The sequence below is a fragment of the Oryctolagus cuniculus genome, chromosome 21, assembly GCF_964237555.1.
Source record: "Oryctolagus cuniculus chromosome 21, mOryCun1.1, whole genome shotgun sequence".
Taxonomy (NCBI): domain Eukaryota; kingdom Metazoa; phylum Chordata; class Mammalia; order Lagomorpha; family Leporidae; genus Oryctolagus; species Oryctolagus cuniculus.
In genome coordinates this window covers 11,491,857-11,513,719 of record NC_091452.1, presented here as the reverse complement: position 1 = coordinate 11,513,719, position 21,863 = coordinate 11,491,857, and the positions used below count along the sequence as shown (strand labels likewise).

General features: G+C 51.9%; 1 long non-coding RNA gene across 1 annotated transcript in view; it reads right to left on the bottom strand.

Moving 5' to 3' along the window:
* Window positions 1–18,468, bottom strand: part of LOC127484710 (uncharacterized) — a 52,147-nt gene extending 33,679 nt beyond the window's left edge. The window contains exons 1-2 of the long non-coding RNA XR_007911902.2: window positions 17,904–18,468; window positions 13,251–13,338 (exon numbers count right to left, since the gene is read on the bottom strand). This is a non-coding gene — a long non-coding RNA (uncharacterized lncRNA). The remainder of the gene's footprint in view (window positions 1–13,250; window positions 13,339–17,903) is intronic.
* Between the last annotated feature and the right edge of the window lie 3,395 nt (window positions 18,469–21,863).

Below are 21,863 nucleotides of genomic sequence, written 5' to 3'. Positions count from 1 at the left end.
ATCGCCTAATTTTATCCCAGGATTTTGGAGTGTCTCCCTACACCTAACTCAGAAACTGTTGCCTGGTCAACAAACTGAATCTCTCAAGAGCCCAGGTACCCCTGAATGTGCAGTTTGCTGATAAGGGTGGGATGGATGCGTGTGTGTGTGTGTGTGTGTGTGTGTGTGTGGTTGACCAGATGTCCTGATGCATACAGCCTCGGTCTCTCCCTGAGATGATGGAAAACAGAGATGCTGGGTTGCCCAGAATTTGACCAGTGTGTGTGTGGGGGGGTGTGGGTGTGTGTGTGTGTGGGTGTGGGTGTACACGATGAGAAAGACTAAAAGGACAAGGTGCACAGCTACCTTCTCCTTTCAGAGCAGCTCTCATAACCCCGTGCTGTGGTAGGTCATGATCTCCCCCAAACCCGCTTCCTCGAGGAACCAGGAGGTTCCCACGTCGGCTGCAGGAGAGAGGCGGTGGTGGGAGAGAGGCGGTGGTGGGCGAGAGCACCGTTTGATGTTTTGTCGAGATATGCGCTCCAACACCTCATTCTTTTAAAAATGATTTCCAGTGAAAGAGCTTTGCCTCGGAGACAAAAAAAGGAACTAAAATCCCTGCAGAAAAGCAAAAGCCCTCATTCCGAGGGCTGCAGGCTAGCATGGCTAATATATCATTATGAACCTCTAATGAATGAAAACATTATTCACATTTTCCTGTGATTTTATGCTTGCTTATGAAGCATTTCTAGGGGAGGGAATGAAAGAGACAAACGCTGTGGCTGGCATTGTTGCTTTGACATTACAAATAGCTGTATTTATGACGGTATTATACAGTTCATATATTTCCCTCTGCTAGTGCCAATAAAAAGATGGCGTTTGCCCAGCATCTGCTCTCCGCTCGTGTTTTATGTCTTACTTTCTTCAAGGGCCTGTGTGCTCTGAAGCAGAAGAGCTAATTTTTCACTGGATGGGAAGTTCTTTCTATGGCTCAGTCTTCAGAAAGGTGAGACCGTCTTCTCTCTCTGTAAAGGGGAAAAGTCTCGTTCAAGTTCAAGTTCACTACGGAGAGCTCCAGCTCCCCGGAGCTCTCACTATCTACCAGGACCTGGGCTTTTCCCGTACTACTCCCATCTGCTTCCGTGAGCAGCCTGTGAGTCCGACACTCTGATTATGCCCCTGTCGGGGGTAAGGAGGCTGGGCTTCTTAGAGAACCCAGGGGCATGCAGTGTAGCCCGAGTCCAGGTCCCTCCAAGCCACTCCAGGCTTCCTGTCCCTGCTGAGGCTTCCACAGCCCCTGGTGGATAAACGCTCCTGTTAGCAGCACTGTCTTTGGTCTGCCTGAGCCTCTAACCAGGAAATCCTCTGTGTGTGTGGCAGCCGGGCCCGTTGTCTTCCACCCGTCCTGCTTCCTGTTTCTTCTTCCGTGAGTCTGGCTGTGTGACCTTGGAGCAATGCCTTAGCTCTCCTGAACATCAATTACGTCACCTAGAAAGAGGAGGTGCTACAGCTTAAACGTGGACACAAAACGCCACGTTAAGGACTGTGAATCAGGACTCGGGCATCTGCCTAATGGTTGACACCTGCCTCCCGCATCAAAGTGCCTGTGCTGCCTCCACACAGACCCAGTGAGGCAGCGGTGCTGGTGCGTGTAATTGGGTCCCTGCCACGCACATGAGAGGCCTGGATTGTGTCCGTGACTCCCAGCTTCTGCCCCGGTCCAGCACCAGCCATTGCAGGCAATTGGGGAATGAGCCAGCAAATGAGAACTCACTCTCTCTCTCTCTCTCTTTCTCTCTCTCTCTCTCAAATAAATTTAAATTTTTTATTTAAAAAATTGCAATAATATTCATTAACCTTGTCTTGGGCAACTAGGAAGACGGTGGATGCTAAGTGCACACGATTCTGGTACAAGAGATACATACAAAAGGCCCACGTGACTGACTGTGCTTAATATCATTCTGTAATGGCCTAAAATTCTGACACCAACAGGCAGAATTACTCAGAGTTCTTTAAACTAACTATCACTACTTTTTTCTAAAACAAAACAAACAAAAAAAAACTCATAGGAACCACCAACAGGGCTATTCCCGGGTAATTTAAGATACCCATTGCATGGAAGGAATCCAACCAAGCCCTGGACTGTCACAGCAGGCATCAAAGATGATCATGTCAACAAATGACCACTCCTGCCAATCAATGACTTTTTTACAAACGTGCACCTGCGTGCCTGGGCATCAACCAGCAGAACTGCAGTGTGGGAAGGCTTGCTGAGCGACAGCCGGCCGGGAAGAGCGATGGCTACCAAGCACTCAGCAAGACTGGACTCTCCAGGTTGTCTGCTAGCTCTCTCCCTCTTTGGGGCCTGGTGACCCTGCTGGGTTCTCAGGGACTGGGTTTTTCCACCTGGTCACCGCTGATATTGCAGGCTGGCTGACTCTCCATGGTAGGAGCTGTCCTGCACGTTGGAAAATACTTAGCAGCCTCCATGATCCTTGTCTGCTAAATACCAGTAGGATTGGCATCCCCCATCCACCCTCTCTCCATTGTGACAACCAATAGTGTCTGCACACATGTCCCCTGGGGTTGGGTGCAAAATCACCCCCAGTCGCAAAGCCAAAAGCACCTGTACGTTTTGAAGGAGTTAAGCTCAATTTAGGATCCGGTCCAGCCTGGCCTGGTACCTTCCACACCACGTTTTCTTTCTTTACATCAGGGATTAGGAAGGAAGTCATCAACTGTTCCGCTCATTCATCCATTTTTCACTCACTGGCTCCTTCAATGGCTGTTGACTGACAGGTCATGGCAGGACTCGTGCAAACCCTGGCAGGAAACCACCAAGCGGTTCAAAGATGCCCTTGCAAGTGCCTTCTAGGATATGGCCTCAACTACCAAACTGACCAGATCTCTCAAGTTCTGACCTTGACCCCTGCTAACTGACCTTGAGATTTCCCTCAGGTACTCAGTTTCATCACCTGCAAAATAGACTCGACATGTTCTAATATTCAACATTTCACCACTCTCAGCCTGTGTATAATCATTTGCTTACAGTATTTTTCTTAAATCAACCCTTTTATTTACTTACCCTCACAAGGAAAATGTATACCATTATTATATGCGAGGTCCCCAAAATGTTTGTGAAAAATGAATATTACAAAAGAAATGAATTTCAAAATGTTTTGCACTAAAAGAAACGTATCCTTTCATTTCTTCTTCCCATAAGCTTATTGAAGTACCTTCATAGGTGTGTGTGTGTGTGTGTGTGTTATATCCATGTATGTTAAATATACTTACAAATATATACTTCAAACAGTGCACAATATCTTGAATCCCAATGACCCATATCAAAGTGGTAAAGTGCCTGAGTTCAAGTCCTGGTTCCGGCTTCCTGCTAACGCACACCCTGGGAGGCAGCAGGTGGCGGCTCAGCTGGATGAGTGTCCGCCATCCATGTGGGAGACCTGGACTGAGCTCCTAGTTCTTGCCTTCGGTCAGACCTAGCTCTGGCTGGTATGGGTGTTTTGAGAGTGAATTAGCAAATAGGAGCGTGTTTCTCTCTCTCTCTCTTTCTCTCTCTCTCTCTCTCTCCCCCCCTCTCTCTCAAATAAGTAAAAGAATAAATAATTTTAAAAAGAAAAATAACGAAAGCCAAATAAAGCTATTGAATCCACGCTACACACTTCCACCAGTGGGAGGTTCTGAGCACAATGCCCACTCTCTCCATGTCACGCAGTGGAGAGGAGAAAGCTTTGGAGGGCTGCGGACGGCCCACCAGGGCCACTCCCAGGCTCTGTCTTTGCCAGTGGGACTTGAGAGACGCCGGCACAAGGGAAAACCCGTCTCTGTGTGATGGCGAACTGCTTGCTTTCACGTCCTGGCCCATCCTGACGCACACACAGCCGCCTGGAGGGACACACAGCACCAGCCGTGCGGGGTCCCAATGCCTTGTCTCCTTGGCCTGCCTGTGCGGCTGCATGTGAGTGATGTCCCCCTCCTGAACCTTGGTTTTCCCAGAGTGGAAACAGTGTGGCTGCCCCTCAAAGCTGTTTTGAAGCTGGAATAATAGAGTTAAGTTGCCTTTGCATTCTTTGGATGTAATACCTTAGAGAAAACCAGGTCCTTTGATAAGCTGGTAGGTCGCCTTCTGGCTCATTCTTAAGAAATGACACCACAAACAAGACAAAGGAGAACCAAGCACAAGTCCCTGGGGTTCACCACCTTCGAGCTCGGTGCTCCCAGCTGAGCCACTGGGTGCTCAGAGCCTCGGTCTCCCGGTGTGAATAGAACCTGAGAATCAGGCAAGCGGCAGAAACCACAGGGGCTAATGAGAGCTCTTTGCACGCAGCCCGCGGAGGGGTCCTGGTATCCACGCCGACCGCAGGGCTTCTGGGAATGAGCCGTGGCTTCTCGGGGGTGCTCAGTTGTTCCAGGTGGGTAATGGGGCAGCAAGAGACGGAATGCGTGGGGCCCGCAGCTGCGAAGCAGAGCAGCTGCCCGAGGACTATGTTGGAAGGAGGTGCAAATGTTTGCAACCGGGGTAAAAAGTTCTGCAGGGAAACCAAGGAGGGAACAGAGAGGCCAAGAGCAGGAGGGTGGGGGAGAGAAATGGAAGCAGGCGTCAGGGGCGAGGAAGGGTGACTTCGCAAACTTGCCCTCTGGCATCGAAAGCCTTGGCAAGCTCTGCACTTTTGAGGTTCAAGTTTGTTTATTCTTGGCAAAATGCAACCGCCTGTTTCTAAGAGAAAAGTCTTTAAAAGGCTTATAAAATCTACTCAAAAGGCTTTCTGGACATCAAATAGCTCATAAAAAGGAACATTTTGATGAGTTAAGTGTAAATGAATCAGAAACATACGGATTCCATTTTGCCTAATCTGCCATTGGATTTAGAAATGAAGGGGAAAACTGCTCAAAGCCAAATTCTTCGGGGGCTTTGCAGACCCCCGAAACCTTTGAAAGCTGTTGGCAGCGCTCGGTGAATCCCTTCCAGAGCTCCGTGCCGCGCTCCTGAACTCCAGCCTCTGAGAAAGCGCCCGTCGGACGAGCCACTCGGAGAGGAGGCAAGGGGAGGCCAAATCGTAACCTGCCTCCCGTGCGCTGGGCCTCTGCTCCCCACGCCCCTGGCCCCATCTGTGAGGAGGGGGACACACACCCACCATCTGAGGAGCCCACTGGTGGTGACAGCACAAGACAGAGGCTAGCCCCAGCGCCCCGGAGGACAGGCTGTGAGCCCTTGGACCTCAATTTCCTCATCTGTAAAATAGACCTACAAGGGGTCTCTTGATACAACTGTGGCCAGGGTTAGGTGTAACATCCGGGGCTGCATCTGTGGCACAGCAGGTTAAGCCACCACCTGCGACACTCGCATCCGATATGGGCGCCGGTTCGAGTCCTGGCTGCTCCACTTCCGAGTCGGCTCCCTGCTAATGCACCTGGGAAAGCAGAGGAGGGTGGTCCCAAATGCTTGGGCCCCTGCACCCACGTGGGAAACCTTGAAAAAGCTCCTGGCTTTGGTCTGGCCCAGCTAACTGTTATGGCCATTTGGGGAGTGAACCAGTGGATAGAAGATTTCTCTCTCTCTCCCCCCCCCCCGTAACTCTGTCTTTCAAATAAATAAAATAAATATCTCTTTTTAAAAAAGAGTAACATTTGGTAAAATGCTGTATCCAGTGCCTTGTGCATGTAAGCGCTCAGGCAAGACTGGCTGCACTAAGACTATGTAAGCTCCGTGGGCTGGGCCCTTTCCTACCCCAGTTTAAAATCAAAGGGACTAAGCTCCAGAATGATCCAGAAACTCACCCCAGGTCTTACCTCCATCTACAAAAAGCCCTAGAGGCCTCTATACTACTATGGAAACCGTCTGATTCCATGACAGAAAGTCTTGTCACCTTGTTCTACCAGCAGCGCGCCCAGGGGACTCAGGGTCCCAGCAGACATGATCCCACTCCAGGGACCGGGAATCAACCACAGCCCAGGAAGGCCGGGGCTTGGGGGCCTCCCTCCAGCCTCACCTTAGGGGCTGCCAGGAAGCAAGGTTGGAGGACGGGCCCTCGTCCAGGACACCCAAGGATTTTCTGATGCCGAGACAGAGCGAGCCCCACACCCTCAGTCGGAGGTGTTGAAGGATCTCTCTGGCTCCAAGGCTCTTGTTTCCCTGTGTGATGGGTTAATGGAATCACAGAGAAGAGGCTGCAGATGAAAGAGGGAGAGAACTTTGCAATTACGCTACATTTTCCATTCACTGTCTCTCGGACCGAAGCTGGGTAATATGGCTATAAAAACACACGGAGCAAAATCCGTAGTATTAAAAAAAATGTATACTGTATGTAAATCGACCACGTGGATAATACTTGGCGTGTTGTGCATGTTTTCACACATGGTTTTATCAAAGGGGGTAATTACGGCATATGGAAAACAGAACATATTGCTTCCATATGAGAGATAAAGAGAGAGTGTTACAAGTGATTAAAAGGACTTACGGATGTGGAATGTTCTTGTAATGAGAAGAACCGCTTGTGTCCTAGAATTAGTGTTTTCCAGCGACATTTGCAGAAGTCTTCCTAATACTCAGGTGGCACGGAGGCCTCTAAACTTCCTCGTGAGTTTGGCCAAATTTCTTTGTCAGAGGTCAGCTGTCGCGGGAGCGTCCCCTGATTTCGTTTCCTCACTCTTTCATCCAGGGACTATCTGCACGGGTCTTCGTAGCTGACTGCTCCTCCCAAGGACCTCGCTGCCCAATAGCCAATCCAGTTCAGACAACCCGGAGTACAGCAACAAAGGAGCAAGTGACCCGGTCATCACTGGGCGGGAGCTGTGAGTAGACGTCTTCCCAGAGAAGATGTGCAAGTGGCCGATGAGCACAGGATGTCATGTGGTCACCAGTAAACTGCCACTCCACAGCCACCAATGTGGGGAGCAACTGGGAGCAACTCGGACTAGACTAAGTTACTGGAATTAAGACTTATTCTATGCATCTGCTTTCCCACAATATGGCGCTGAGAAGGGAAACAGCTTCTACACAGCTGCCTCCAGTTCAACCAATAAACAGCAGGACCTGCTCCTGATTGGAGGAGAGCAGCGTACTCGGCGTGTGGGTAGCAGAGTTGGGATTGGTGGAAAAGGACTATAAAGGGGGAGAGAGACAACATGCACCAGGAACATCTAAGGGGAACATCTATCTGAAGGAACACCTGTGCAGCCCCCGAGAGAGCCAGCCGGCGGTGTGCTGCTCCCCCGCGGAAGTGGGGAATGTGGCAGGGGGAACCGCCCTTCCACGGAGGTGGAAGGGTCGGTAGCCAACCTGGGAAGAACCAGCAGCAAACCCGGGGAGGGCCGAGCAGACGAAAGAACAGCGCAGGGTCCTGTGTCGTTCCTCCACGAAGACGGGGAGCGACATAATGGTGCCGTGACTCGGATATGAAGCCTAGGCAGGGTTTAGTGTCATTCCTCCACGAAGAGGGGGAGCGACAACCAAGATGGCTGTAACCAAGAAAATGGGGGCCGACGTTGAGGCGCCCTGGGTTAAGTCATTTCCTGCAGCGCCGGCATCCCATATGGGCACCAGTTCGAGTCCTGGCTGCTCCACTTCCGATCCAGCTCTCTGCTATGGCCTGAGAGAGCAGAGTGCTTGCACCCCTCCACCTGCATCAGAGACCTGGAAGAAGCTCCTGGCTCCTGGCTTCTCTCTTTGTCTTTCCCTAGCTGTCAGTCTGCCTCTCAAATAATTTAATGAATTTTAACAAAAGAAAATGAAAAACAAGTGTTGGCAGGGAGGACATCAGAGTCCTCAGCCTCATTGATAGGCATGTAAAGTGGTGCAGGGGCCGGCACTGTGGCGTAGGGGTAAAGCCGCTGCCTGCAGTGCCGACATCCCATATGGGCGCCAGTTTGAGTCCTGGCTGCTCCACTTCTGATCTGGCTCTCTGCTATAGCCTGGGAGAGCAGTAGAATTGGCCCAAGTGCTTGGGCTCTTGCACCCACATGGGAGACCCAGAGGAAGCTCCTGGCTCCTGGCTTCAGATCGGCCCAGCTCTAGACGCTGCCACCATCTGGGGAGTGAACCAGCAGATGGAAGACCTCTCTCTCTCTAACTCTGCCTCTCAAATAAATAAATAAATCTTTATGTAAAAATCATAATACAGTGCCCAAGACATAGGAGGGTACTGTGAAAAGTTCACATCTTCCACTGACTTTCTCAAGATCCTGCATATGCATTGATTTCAAAAGTATTTTGCAGCGGAACTGGCACGGTGGTGCAGTGAGCTAAGCCTCCACCTACAACACTGGTATCCCATGTCTGAGCATCAGTTTGAACCCTGGCTGCTCCACTTCTGATCCAGCTCCCTACTAATGCACCCGGGAAGACAGAAGATGGCCCAAATGGTTGGGCCTCTGCCACCACGTGGGAGATCCTGCTGGAGTTCCTGGCTTAGCCCCAGCTGTTGCAGCCGTTTAGGGAGTGAAACAGTAGACGAGCGATGTCTCATCTACTGATGAGAAGGACAGGAGGGAGGGAGAAGAGGAAAGGAGGGAGGGAGGGTAGGGTGGAAGGGAAGAGGAAAGTAACTCTTAGCGTCTTCTGAACCCCCCACGCCTGAGTACAACTCCCTGTCTTAGCCAGCCTCCCACTGTCAGTGACGCGGTCGTTTCTCGTCACTGCTGCCGGCCACGATGTTGCAGCCCCGTCTTTCTCCTCCACCTCCGTGCTCTCCTCCAGTGGGGGATAAGCTCATGACAGCGGGGGAAGGTTCGCACCTTGTGGAGGAATTTGCCCTCCCGAAAGCGCTCTCAATTTGGCCTCACATCCGTCACATGCAGTGGTGCTGGGTCGCCCTCGTGGGTGTGAGTAAAATGTTTTTGAAAACAATGACAACAAAAAGCCCCAGCGGCGTGCAGGGTCGGTTAGCTGAGCCATTGCTGGGTTTCCATGTGGGCGTCTCCCTGTCCGTGATGACGTCTCTCCCTACCTATGGTTGGGTCCCTTGGCCTTCTGAGCGGTCCCCCCACCCCGCCCCTTGCCTCTTGGACCATTTCTAAACGGAGCCATCACAGCCTTGAGGCACAGGGTCCCCCCTGTCCCCTGTCTGCTCTTCGTGTCTCTGCAAGACCTGCTCAGATGGGATGTTTCCTTCTCTCTGCAAAATTAGGAGGTGCAGAAAGATCCCTGGTACTGACTGCCAGCCCCTTTCATAAGCCACTGGTTTTAATATTGGTTTGGCAGCTCCCACAAGGATTTTTTTTTTTAAGCACAAGTCTTGGAGGCCAACTTCAGAACCTGGCCATGAACCCGGCCGTGAACCCGGCTGTGAACCCGGCCATGAACTCAGGCTGAGCTCTGACCGTTAACATCACATCCCTCCCATCTTCCAACCAAGAGCCCTTCTCCCTGGTCAGTGTTGCCATCTCCCCATTCTCCCGTAAGCGAAACCCCAAGGTTTCCCAAATCTTACAGGAAAGAACAGCTGACGACAAGCTATGCCCCACCTACAAACACCTTGTGGTGTGACGATACAGGTTGAGCATCCTTGGTCCATAGATATTTGAGACCAGATATGTTCCAGACTTTGAATGTTGGAGGACTCTAGAATATTTGCAAAATATCTTGGAGATGAAAGTCTAACCATAGAATTCATGTATGTTTCATACATACGCACATAGCCTGAAGGTAATTTTATTCACTGCTTTTAATGATTTTGCCCATGTGACAAATTTTCATGGTGTGAAATTTCCCAGTAGTGGTATCCTATCAATGCTCAAAACGTTTCAGATTTTGAACCACTCAGGAGTTCAGATTTTTGGACTATGATGCTCAAACTGCATTGCTAAGGACCCAGGCTTGGTTGACGATTTTTCCCACATGTTTGGGCAGAGGAGAGATTTTCTCCTAGTTTAAAGGTGGGGAAACTGAGGCCTGGAGGGAAGCGGTGGCTCTGGCCCCACCCAGTCACACTGTGGTCAGCAGCAGGACCGGAAGTGGAGGTGGGACTTCTGGTTGTCTATCTGATGTCCTATGAGAGGGTTTCCTCTCCCGTAAGCCTGGGTGTCAAACCTCCCCTTAACCATGACCTTTTCTCTTTACCCTGTCAGTTGACGACGCAGAGAGACAACTTGAACTCCTAGAACTTGCTGGAGACTCCCTCAGACAGGCCAAGCACGGTGAGCGAATAGAAGGAAGGCCCTCTCCTGCCACTGCCCCAAGCCCGTCACTGGCTCCTCCTTCTGCCTTTGGAAATGAGTGCCTAAGGTCACTGCTCCATCGCGGGCACAGACTCAGCAGCCGGGTGTGTGACAGGCGACGGGCCGGACGTGGTCCACTGCAGCTCCCCGGGCCTCCCACCTCTAGAGAGCTCCGAGATTCCGGACGAATCTCCATCTGGCACAGCTCAAAGAGCTGGCATGGCAGGGAAGCAAAGCTCCAAGAAGCAGCCCTGATGCCTTGGGGCAGGGATGGGTCTTCTAAATCCTGAGCTTCACCCCAGGGCCCCGTGGGCCGCTCCAGAGGAAATGGAGCAGCAGAGACACCACCTCGGGGCTCTGAAATACGTACAGGGACCCATGGAAACGCCTAAACACCCAGACGGAACAAAACAACCTTCTCCCTCCTACATCAGGAAGAAAAGAAAAGAAAGGCAAGCAAAAGGCTGCTTCTCTCGCAGGTTCATAAAGGGCGCTTTTTAGACCCGCGGCCCATTAGTCTCAGTTATTTCCCCGCGGCTCTGTTGGCTTTGTCCCCCCATTAATTGGCTTATCTGCCCATGCATTCGCCCCATGTTTCTTATCCACACCTGAAAGGCCAGGCACAGCCCTTCCCAGAACAGAACGGGGGCCCTTGTCACTCAGTGCACCTGCAGCCAACTGTTGGCGCTGAGAGCCTGGGCTGCCGTGTTCCCAGCCCCGATTGCTTGCTTCTCCCTCTAAGCGGTCAGCCAACCAGAGGGACCGCTCCTCTCCAAGAAGCGAGCGAGATGTCCACACAGTGAAGGACAGCAGAGACGAGTCCAAGGGAGCCCCTGCCTGCCCGGCCCCAGGGAGGGCTGTGTTTGCAACGACATGGGTCAGAACATGCCTGAAGAGCCTTGGGCCTTCCTCGCAATCTTCCCTGAGGGCTCACTGTACACCACACCTCCCGTCTGGGCGACTGGATGACTCCAGAGAAGGCGAGCTGCCCCAGGGCTGGGACCCGAATTTCAGTTGCATTTGCCAGATGAAGAAACCCAGGCTTGGGAAAATTCTGTAAGTGACTCAGATTTCACAACAAAAGAGGGGGGCGGAGTCAGATGCGCACATGAGGCAGTCCTAGACCCCACCCTGTGTGCCAGGGCCACCTGTGCCACTGCGCCAGCCACCACGCATGTGGGACGACTACTGGAACCCTTTCTGTTCCAAACGGGGACATTCCATAAGTGTCAGCAATACACCAGTTGTCCAAGCTTTAGCATGTTAATAAAGAACGTAAGAGGCCAGCGCCATAGCTCAATAGGCTAATCCTCTGCCTTGCGGCACCGGCACACGGGGTTCTAGTCCCGGTCGGGGCGCCGGATTCTGTCCCAGTTGCCCCTCTTCCAGGCCAGCTCTCTGCTCTGGCCAGGGAGTGCAGTGGAGGATGGCCCAAATGCTTGGGCCCTGCACCCGCACGGGAGACCAGGAGAAGCACCTGGCTCCTGGCTTCGGATCAGTGTGATGCGCCGGCCGCAGCGTGCCGGCCGCAGCGGCCATTGTGGGGTGAGCCAATGCCAAAGGAAGACCTTTCTCTCTGGCTCTCTTTCTCTCACTGTCCACTCTGCCTGTCAAAAAAAAAAAAAAAAAAAAGTAAGATAGCATTGGTTTTTATCTACATCCTTTGTTAATGGTTTCATCTCTTTATATTAATTACATATCAAAAGGATAACATTTTTGTTATATTGGGTGAAACAAAATAATTTTTTAAAGATTTATTTGTTTATTTGAATGGAAGTTACAGAGATAGAGGGGGAAGAGACAGAGAAAGAGAGACATCTTCCATCTGCTGGTTTACTCCCCAAATGGCCACAATGGCCAGGGCTGAGCCAGGTGGAAGCCAGGAACCTGGAGTTCCATCTGGGTCTCCAGTGTGGGCTCAGGGGTCCAAGGACTCAGGCCATCTCCTGCTGCTTACCCAGGCTCATTAGCAACAAACCGGATTGGAAGTGGAGCAACTGGGACTCGAACTTGTACCCATGTGGATGTCAGCATTGCAGGCAGCAGCTTAACCCACTATGCCACAGTGCCAGCCCCCTAAGCAAAATACATTGAAACGGACGCCAGCCAACTGTTTCTTTCTGTAACTTTCTTGTGGCTGCTAGGAAATGGAAAGCTACACACTGACTCCTGTCGTTCTGCTGAACAGATCTGCGCTCCTGCTACTCAAAAGCTAAACCCGCGGCACAGGCATCACCCGGGGAACTTTCTAGAAGCACAGACTTGCAAGCTCCAGCCCAACCCTACCGAAACATAATTTGCACTTTCACAGGATTTGCAGGAATTTCATGTGCACATCAAAATGTGAGCAGCCTTGAAAAGTGTGTGGTTTTCCCAGGAGACCTCCGTGGCGTGCTAGTGTCTATGTGACACAGGATTTTGTACGTATGTATTTTTAAAGGGAAGGAGGATGTTATGAAGGAGTCGTAATTAAATAGTTGAGCAGAACCCTTCCCTGGGGCACAGAGCAGTCTGAATGTGCTGATGTGCCTTTGAATTTCCAGCAGGGACTACACAGCTGTAGGAGTAAGTGGGAGCAGGCGCTGTGGTGTAGCAGGTAAAGCCACCGCCTGCGGTGCCGGCATCCCGTATGGGCACCAGTTCAAGTCCCAGATGCTTCACTTCCAATCCAGCTCCCTGCTATGGCCTGGGAAAGCAATAGAAGATGGCCCAAGTCCTTGGGCCCCTGTACCTGCATGGGAGACCTGCAAGAAACTCCTGGCTCCTGGCTTCGGATTGGCACAGATCTGGCCGTTGTGGCCAACTGGGGAGTGAACCAGCAGATGGAAGATTCTCTCTCTGTGTCTCTGTCTCTCTCTCTCTCTGCCTCTGCTTCTCTTTAGCTCTGCATTTCAAGTAAAATAAATAAATCTTTTAAAAAAATTGAGTAAGTTACTCCCACTCCGCGTATCTTGAAAAATCAGAATCATAAGACTAATGACACTCTCTTATCTGACCCTTCACCAGATCTCCCTCCAGGGACTGTACCAACAGGTGCTCACAACTCTGCTACGGAGTCTCCTTCGAACCCACCTCTGCCACGCGAGCTGCACACTCACCAAGAGTTCCTTGTGTTTGCTCCCAAATCAATCGACCCCAGTTGTACTCATCGTTGTCATCAGGTAATCATACATCACGTAACATTTTCTGCAAGTGCAGAATGAGAATAATTACATCAAGGAACACTAAAATTCGAAACAATGGAATGTTTAGAACCTTAGACACAATGGAATGAAGTTGTTTCCAAAAATCACTTTTGGGGGCTGGTGCTGTGGCATGGCAAGTTAAGCTTTTGTCTGCAGTGCCGGTATCCCATATGGACACCGGTTCGAGTCCCACCTGCTGTGCTTCAGAGCCAGCTCCCTGCTAATGCACCTGGGAAAGCAGTGGAAGATGGCCCAAGTGCTTGGGCCCCTGGACCCACATGGGACACCCAGAGGAAGCTCCTAGCTCCTGACTTTGTGGCCATTTGGGGAGTGAACCAGCAGATAGAAGATCTTTCTCTCTCTCTCTCTCAACCTCTCTCTCTCTCCCTCTCTCCCTCTCTCCCTCTCTCCCTCTCTCCCCTTCAAATAAATACATAAATATTCTTTTAAAAATAACTTTTGAATTAGGTGTGCATAAGATAAATTTAAACTATCGGAGGGAGTTTGTAAAATTCTAGGAAGACTCTTCTTCATAAATTAGAAATTCTACATGACTCACAATGGGTAGAGGGAACAGATGCCCTTGTTTCCCCTTGAAGGTCATGGTTGACACCTGCCATCCCAGTGGAATTGTTCATGATGCCCCTTTCACAGACAGAGTGTGGGTCACCCCCATACTGAATGTGACTTGTACAAGAGCCTTCAGTCAACAGATACAATTTCAAGCCTTTAATCCTGTATCAGCACAGTGACAAATTAATGCACATTTATAGGTTGAAACACAGTGCATCCTTTGTTTGTTCCTGGCCTTAACTGGTTATTTCCCACTAATGGACATATGACCCAGTTGAGTTTGATTATGTGGCTTCTACTCCAATCTCATTGGTTTGTCCAGGGGATTATGGGTAATGCCTTCCAAGAGCATCCCATGGGGACTAGGGTGTGTTAGCCCCCAACACACAGTGACTATTAAGAAAAGTTAGAAAAGACTTCAGGGGCCGACGCCGCGGCTCACTAGGCTAATCCTCCGCCTTGCGGCGCCGGCACACCGGGTTCTAGTCCCGGTCGGGGTGCCGGATTCTGTCCCGGTTGCCCTCTTCCAGGCCAGCTCTCTGCTGTGGCCAGGGAGTGCAGTGGAGGATGGCCCAAGTGCTTGGGCCCTGCACCCCATGGGAGACCAGGAGAAGCACCTGGCTCCTGCCATCGGATCAGTGCGGTGCACCGGCCGCAGCGCTCTGGCCGTGGCGGACATTGGAGGGTGAACCAACGGCAAAAGGAAGACCTTTCTCTCTGTCTCTCTCTCTCACTGTCCACTCTGCCTGTCAAAAAAAAAAAAAAAAAAAAAGACTTCAGGATACTTGGCCATGAGATCATGGGTCATTGGATCAAAGGGGAAATCAAAGGTCAGCGATGCTAAGTAACTCGCCAGCATTGTTCAGCATTTCAGTGGAAGATCTAAACAGCCCCGCTCCCAGGTGCCGGCCCAGCTCTCCAACAGATCAGAATGACCCCTGGCCTTTAGTGGAAGAGGTGTTCAAAGGTGCTTGGAAGAGGCACCACCACACGTCCTCTGTCTCCAGGGGCATCACCCCGTAACAAAGCTGTCCTTGTGGGTCTCAGCCACGCTCTGTTCGAGCAGCCTAGTCGTACGGTCGGTTCTTCTCCAGGCCAAAAGGAGGCTGGAAAGAGAACAAAGCAAAGGCCGAAGGTGCTGACAAGAGGGTGCGGCCGCCCCCGCTTTGTCCGCTGGTTCAGTAACAGGTGGAAGCCTGGACCCTGCACCTGATTCCCCAGTCTTCCACCAGACCCCGGGGCCAGCTGGGGATGGCCGTGTCGGGGGCAGGGGATGCAGCCGACTCCAGCTCTTACAGGCCTGGGGACCTGGCCAAGGGTCTGAAAGTCTCGGAGACTCAGTCTCCTGTTCCGCCAAATGGCACACATTCTTTCTTTCCCTGTCAGCTCCATAAGGATGAAGACTTCTTCCACCATAAACAAAACTAATACTGAAATGACCAATGCTCCTGCATAGCTTGTTGATGTGCCAGGCGCTGTTCTAAACAGCATTTGCTAGATGGTCCTTTTAACCCTCACTATGCCATGCAGGGAGCATCACCAACCCACTTCACAGATAGGAAGAGTGATGTCTAAGAGCTTAAGCTCTTAGGCGGCAGAGCCGTGATTGAACCTGAGCAATTTTTAAGTTGGTAATGATTATAATCATGATAATTATAATGAGGATGATCATTGAGAGAGACATGGGTGAACCAGAAAGAGAAGACTTTCTGGCCCTACATCCTCTACTGAGAAGAAAACAATAAAAAAAAAACACTGTACTGAGAATCAAGGCTGCCATTTAGCTGAGGACACAGTCCACACCAGGCATTGAGCTAAGAACTTTCCATGGCTTCCTTCTCTTTGTCCTTACGAGGAAGGCGAGAAGCAGGTGACATCAGAGGAGGTGGCTGGGGCTCTGAGAGGGGCTCAGGGCAGGCAGTGGGGATCCGGGATCAGTGCCCAGGCGTTCGTTGCAAAGCTGGCATTCTCGTCTGCCTGATCGGCACTCCCCATAGCTGTCCAACCAATGAGTCCCCCGCACCATGGAGCTGGTGGAGCAGCCCCAACTGAGCACCAGGCTCCAGTGCTGAGTACTCTGTAAGTCCCCACCTCACTAGACGCTCACAACAAGCCAGTGAGGTCGCTTCTATTATAACGAAGAAGCTGAGTCCCAGAGAGGCAAGGCCATTTGCCTGGGCCCCACGGAGCCTCAGTGATAGGATCAGAATTGGAACCCGGGAGTTCACCTCTTAGGCACCCCCTCTTCACCGCTGGCTACCTACCTGTTATCAGCATGCTCTCTCAAACTCTTGCCTTTCTGCTGAAATCTAGTGGGAAGAAAAAGGGGGAAGGCCCACCCCACCTCTTCCCAGCTGGACAAGGCTCTGCCCCATCTAGGTGGGAGCTCCCCATCCATGAAATGAGGAGTTAGATAGAGACTTTGCAAAGGACCCTGCCACACCCTGGAAGGTTCTAGAAAAGGACGTAGGACCTCCTACTCTAGTTTCATCTGTGGCCACGCCTGGTTGGCTCATTGTAATAATACATTGCAAGTTCACTTGCATAGAAGAGGAGCATGACAATGTTTGAAAGCCATGGAAGGAGGGCACGGCTTTGAGCTTTTGAGCTCTCCCTGCCGCCCTGCGAGCGGAGAGGAGGAGAGAAGGCGGTGGTTTGTAGGCAGTGCCCAAGGGGAGGGTCTGCTTCGGCTCCTCCTATCCGTGTTGATGTCATCAGGTGGGGCTTGGATCTGAGCACGAGGATGGCTCAGCCAGGAGGTCAGAGGAGTGGAACAAAGAGAATGGATCCAGGGCAGAGGGACCAGAGACTCTTGCACGCAAAACCTGCAGGGCAGAAACCACAGCTCTGTGTAGTGCTCCCATCAGCGCACGGCGTCCCCAGTCCTTACCTGCCCATCCTCCCACTTGACAGATGGTGAAACAGAGCCCCAGAGAAAGCACATGGCTTCCCCAAGGTCAGACGCAACTTTCCTGCTTGCAGTCACAGCCCACTAGCCAAGTTCTTGCAAGTCAAGAGGCACCTGGGTCCCCTTTGTAGGAGAATACTCACAGATGAAGAAAGACCAAAACCGGACCACGGGCAAACCAGGGAGCAACTGCGTGCTTACAAGTAACAAATTAACACACTGAGCACCGCCCCCAGAGCAACAAAGCAACGTAATTGTGCTATTCACGAGATAATTAAAGGATTTATGGAAAACCAAAGAGTATTCATATATCACCGTCTACAGGGGATACTACGGGACACAAGTTTAGAGTGGTGTGACACGTGTCACCCCCTCCTGAGCCTGTTGGGATATTTGTGTGTGTGCGCGTACAGCCATCTGGGGATAACCTCCGACATCTAAACTCAAGAACCTTGAAGAACACAAGGCCGCAATCTAACAGCCCCATGAGGCAAACCTTGCTGAACGCCAAGGCAGCTGGGAAGAGGCAGGACCCTGGGAGTTGCCCTGTGGAGTGGGGTGCCTCCTGGGTACCCCAAGGCAGGGACGATCTGCACCAGGCAGCGCCGTGATGGGGAAGCCCACAGAGCCTACCAGTCACAGAGGAGAGACGACAGCAAGGCGGAGCCGCAGTCAGCTCCTTGACAGCTGCGCCCCCACAGCCCCCCAGAGCAGGCTGGCCAGTTCTGCCACACCCCGTCCTCCTGCTCCCGGGGCTGACATGGGGCTTGAAGCCCCCCACCCCACCCCATGTGAAAGCGCTCATGGGAGAAACCCTCGGGGAAGCCGGCCCTGGTCATCTTGCAACAACGCAGGCTTCTTCCCCAAGTTCGGAGACCCCCACGCACCCCAACACACCCCACGTCCCCAGAGTCAGAACACACGAGAGCCGAGTTTTGCACCCCACAGCCTCTTGCCTCAGCAAAGCGAACTAATTCCGATTTCACCTCCCTCTTAATAGGCCGCGTTGTCGAGCCTTCTAATTAATGCCACATGTCCCCCTCAGCTGTCATCCTGAATAAATGTTTACAAAGCTATTAACGTACCGTATTTGTAAACCGGGACCGCTCAGCTTTGGGGAGTCATGTGGAATGCATTTTCTCCTCTAAGATGGAAAAGGCTCAGCAATAATAAATACATTGTTTTGCAGGGATGGGAGCAAGGCGTTGCCTGGAAAAACAATTTATTGCGAGCTTCCTGAGACAGCGGGGCTGTGAGTGCGTGAGGAATCGGAGCATTCCCCACATTCAGAAGAGCTGCAGGGGCCTGCTCCGGCCCAGGTGGGGGATGGCGGTGGGGAACTCTTCAGGGGCAGAAAGGAAAAAAAATCCACGCTGGCTCCAGGTCTGAAGACCCTGGTTCTGGTTCCAGCCCCTCCGCTGAACAGCTTCATGGCACTGGGCAGGCCAGGTTTCTTTCCAGGAACTTGTTTTTTTCCACCTGAGGAATGGGATCCATAATTCCAGTCTGATTCCTTCCCGGCTCCAGCCTCTTCCCAACACCCGGCATGGTGTTGCATAAACGTTTCAAAAGAACCCAGGGCCAGAACGATTGAGCTCTAATGTGCTAGTCAGGACCCAGAAATCCAGCTCCAACTGCACTCACCAAAAACAGAGAGGGTGGGACAGGAACCCTTCTCAAATGTCAGCAATGGGCTTTTGGGAACTCTCCACCCTACACGTCCCTGACCCATTTCCGTCATCATTCCTTCTTCTTCTGCCATCAGGAAGCCGAAATCATGGCTGCACCTGAACCAGCAACAATGAAAAAAACCTCCCCTACCAACTCGGTAAGAAAAATCCTAGGGAAGCAATTTGATTGGCTCTGTCTGAGTCCCCTGCACATGCTTGGACCAATCACTGTGGTCGGAGGTGGAAAATGGGATTGGCGCCTCCTGTTTAAAGTGAGGGAGGAGCAATTTCAGAACGGAAGTGGGAAAGCTGTGACTATGCAAACCCAAACCCCAGTTGTTTGTGACACAGGTCCTGGGCGCAGGCTGGGACACAGACCCGAGTTCCCCTGGCGTTTGCCTCTCGATGAGAAGAGAGACAAACCCGGTGGGTGACTGCTGCCACAGAGCAATGGGGGAAAGGTATGGGAATGAAAAGCAGAAGAAAAGCGAGACAAGAACAATGCAGCAATGAGAGACAGAGCTGCATCGGTAACATCAGCAGTGCCTAAGACCCAGCCCAGCACGGAGCAGGGGCTCAATCGATGTCTCTTGAAGGAACCAGTTAGTGGGTGAGAACAATTTGTACAGGGGAAGAGAAGAGTCCTTGCTTGCTCATAGGACTTAAAAGTTGGGTCCACACAGATTTGAAGCTCAACTCCAGCACCTACAGGTGTACAGACCGAGCAAGCTGCTTCCGCCTCAGCTGTGGTCTCTGAAGCAGAGGATGCCGTCCCCACCTCCTACTGTTGAGGATGGAACTCGACAACCTCTCCCGGGCGGGCACTGGGACGGCGACACAGGATGGAATTTGATGACCTCTCTCGGGCACTGGGACGGTGACGCCGGCAGAGCCCAGATGACACTCTTCGGAAAATAAACTCCACTTGAATTTTTTGTGAAATACACGTTTTCCTTATTTATTTGTTTTAACTCAACTCCTGGAGAAGGCGACAGAACAAAACCAAGAGAAAGATTTTTGGAAGAGCTGTGTCCCCTTACCACAAAACGTGGTTTTCCTGCAGAATCTCTGTGGTGGATTGAAAATGGCTTGAACAAGCTCCATTCCCAGCAGTGGGACCTACTGTTGCGGAGCTCACAACTTCTCCGAGGCTGAGCGGGTGCTCCATGGGCAACTGAGTGCTCCGGGCCCGCCGGTCTCCAGCGAGAAGCCATCCCGGCTGAAACAGCCACACTCATAAAATCATTGCTGATGGCCTCAAACTCAAAGCCCAAAGAACAGAGCCCCTGACACTGGGTGCCAAGCACGACCAGCGCTTGGGGTTTGCATCCCGGAGCCCAGGAGCCTAGGGTGTTTCACGGATATTGGCAGTCACCTGCAGGTGACGGAACAGCTGGGCCAAAGAGATTGTTGCGACTCTTGTAAGGGTTCTGCAAATCCACGTTGAAATGTTTTCTCTTTTTTTATTTCTGGATCTGTTTCTCTCTCCCACCCCCACTCTCTTGCCCCCATCCTGCTCCTCCAGTTTCTGTCTATCCCTCCCTCTTGCATGACAAGGGAAGGAAAATATTTATCCCTGGGCGGCAGTATTAACCACACGGAGCTCATCACCAAAGCAAGCAGACAGACAGGCGCACATTCTCAGTCCCACCACGCAGCTCTTCCTCCTAGCCCCACTAAGGAGACCGCCTCGTGGGCACGCCTCCTGGCTCCCCTGGGCTCAGCGCTCCTGGACCAGGGGTCCGCTGAGACCACATGTGCTATCGGCTGCTTCGAGACCCTGCAGCTCACAGGCAGCCCTTCAAGTCCCCTGAATGTGGGTGGGCAGCAGGCTTCCCACTGTCTGTGGGCCCAGGGATCTGGGCTGGGAGAGCAAACTGGTCCTACTTAAAATGGGCTTTCCCAAAGCCTGGGCCGGGGCCAGCTTCCGGGCTCCCAGCCTGACCAGGTCCTGGCCTCCAGGGTTCCAGCGCTCAGCGGTCCCAGCGCTGCTCTAACGTGCTGCGGTTGCCATCTCACAGTGCTTGGCCACTTTGCAGCAGGAAACCCCACGTTTCTGCCAAGTGCTGGCCTGCAGACAATGCAGGCAGGCCTGCCTGGGACACACACCATGCACTGTACCTAAGATGCGTTTCCAAGCCAAGCTTTTCTTCATTTAACCAGCGATATCTGAGTGTGGCGCAGCAGCAAGGGCCAAGGTCAGCACGGCTCTGCTTTGGTGGCTGTTATGCCTTAGGGTGGGGGAATGTACTGCCAGGGGAAAGCGAGTCCAGCTAAAGAGAAATCAGTGCGGTGTTGGCGCTGTGGCATAGCGGGTTAAGCCGCCACCTATGGTGCTGGGCATCCCACATGGACGCCGGTTTGAGACCCAGCTGCTCCACTTCTGGTCCAGCTCCCTGCTAGTGTGTCTGGGAAAGTAGTGGAAGATGGCCCAAGTGCTTGGGCCCCTGCACCCACGTGGGAGACCCGGATAAAGCTCCTGGCTCCTGGCTTCAGCCTGGCCCAGCTCCAGCTGTAGCAGCCATTTGGGGAATGAACCAGCCATCTCTCTCTCTCTCTCTCTCTCTCTCTGAAACTCTGCCTTTCAAATAAATGAAAAATAAATCTTTTTTTTTAAAAAAAGATCCATGAATTAGCCACAGGTGCTATCAAAATGTAGCAAAAGGAAAAATATGAAGGAAGCAAATGGATAAATCAAATTTGACAATTGCTAACTTAAAGATCCCCAAAAGCCTACCTCTAACCCCACAGTGTTGCCCTCACCAGCTCGCCACAGCAAACGCCTTCTGGGGTTCTTCTGGGAAGGAGTTCTAATTCTCTGGGCAAGTGCCTTCCGCCCTCCGAGCCTAAGCTCTGAGAACCGCTGGGCTGCAGTCTTCCCTGTGGATTTGCCAGAGCAAGGGCTCAGAGAACTGTGAGATCTCCTCCCCCTCGGAACCTGCCGTTTCTGGCTTTAGGGAGAACTTCAGTGACAAAGCAATCCCATGAACTTCTTGCATGCCAGCTCCTGTCCAAAGGGCCATACATATGACTTGACACACTGGATTTTCCCAAAGATGGGTGCATTGGTATTGCTAATATCATGTGTTCTTTCATAATGTCACCAATCCCACCATTAGCAATAGCGCGTATCTCCACGCCCCTTGAAACTGGGTGCAAGCCTGTGACTCCCCTGACACTCAGAAAGAATAGAAGTGACCCTGTGTGACCTCCAGGAGTGGCCCTCACAGCCGATGTTTCTCTCTCTAGTGCTGCTTGGCCTTGAAATCTATCTGCCCCCTTGCAAGGAAACCCAGAAGCCTCATGGAGATGCCATGTGTGGTGTTCCAGCCATCTCAGCCACGTAAGACTGCACCAATCACCAGACACCTGAAC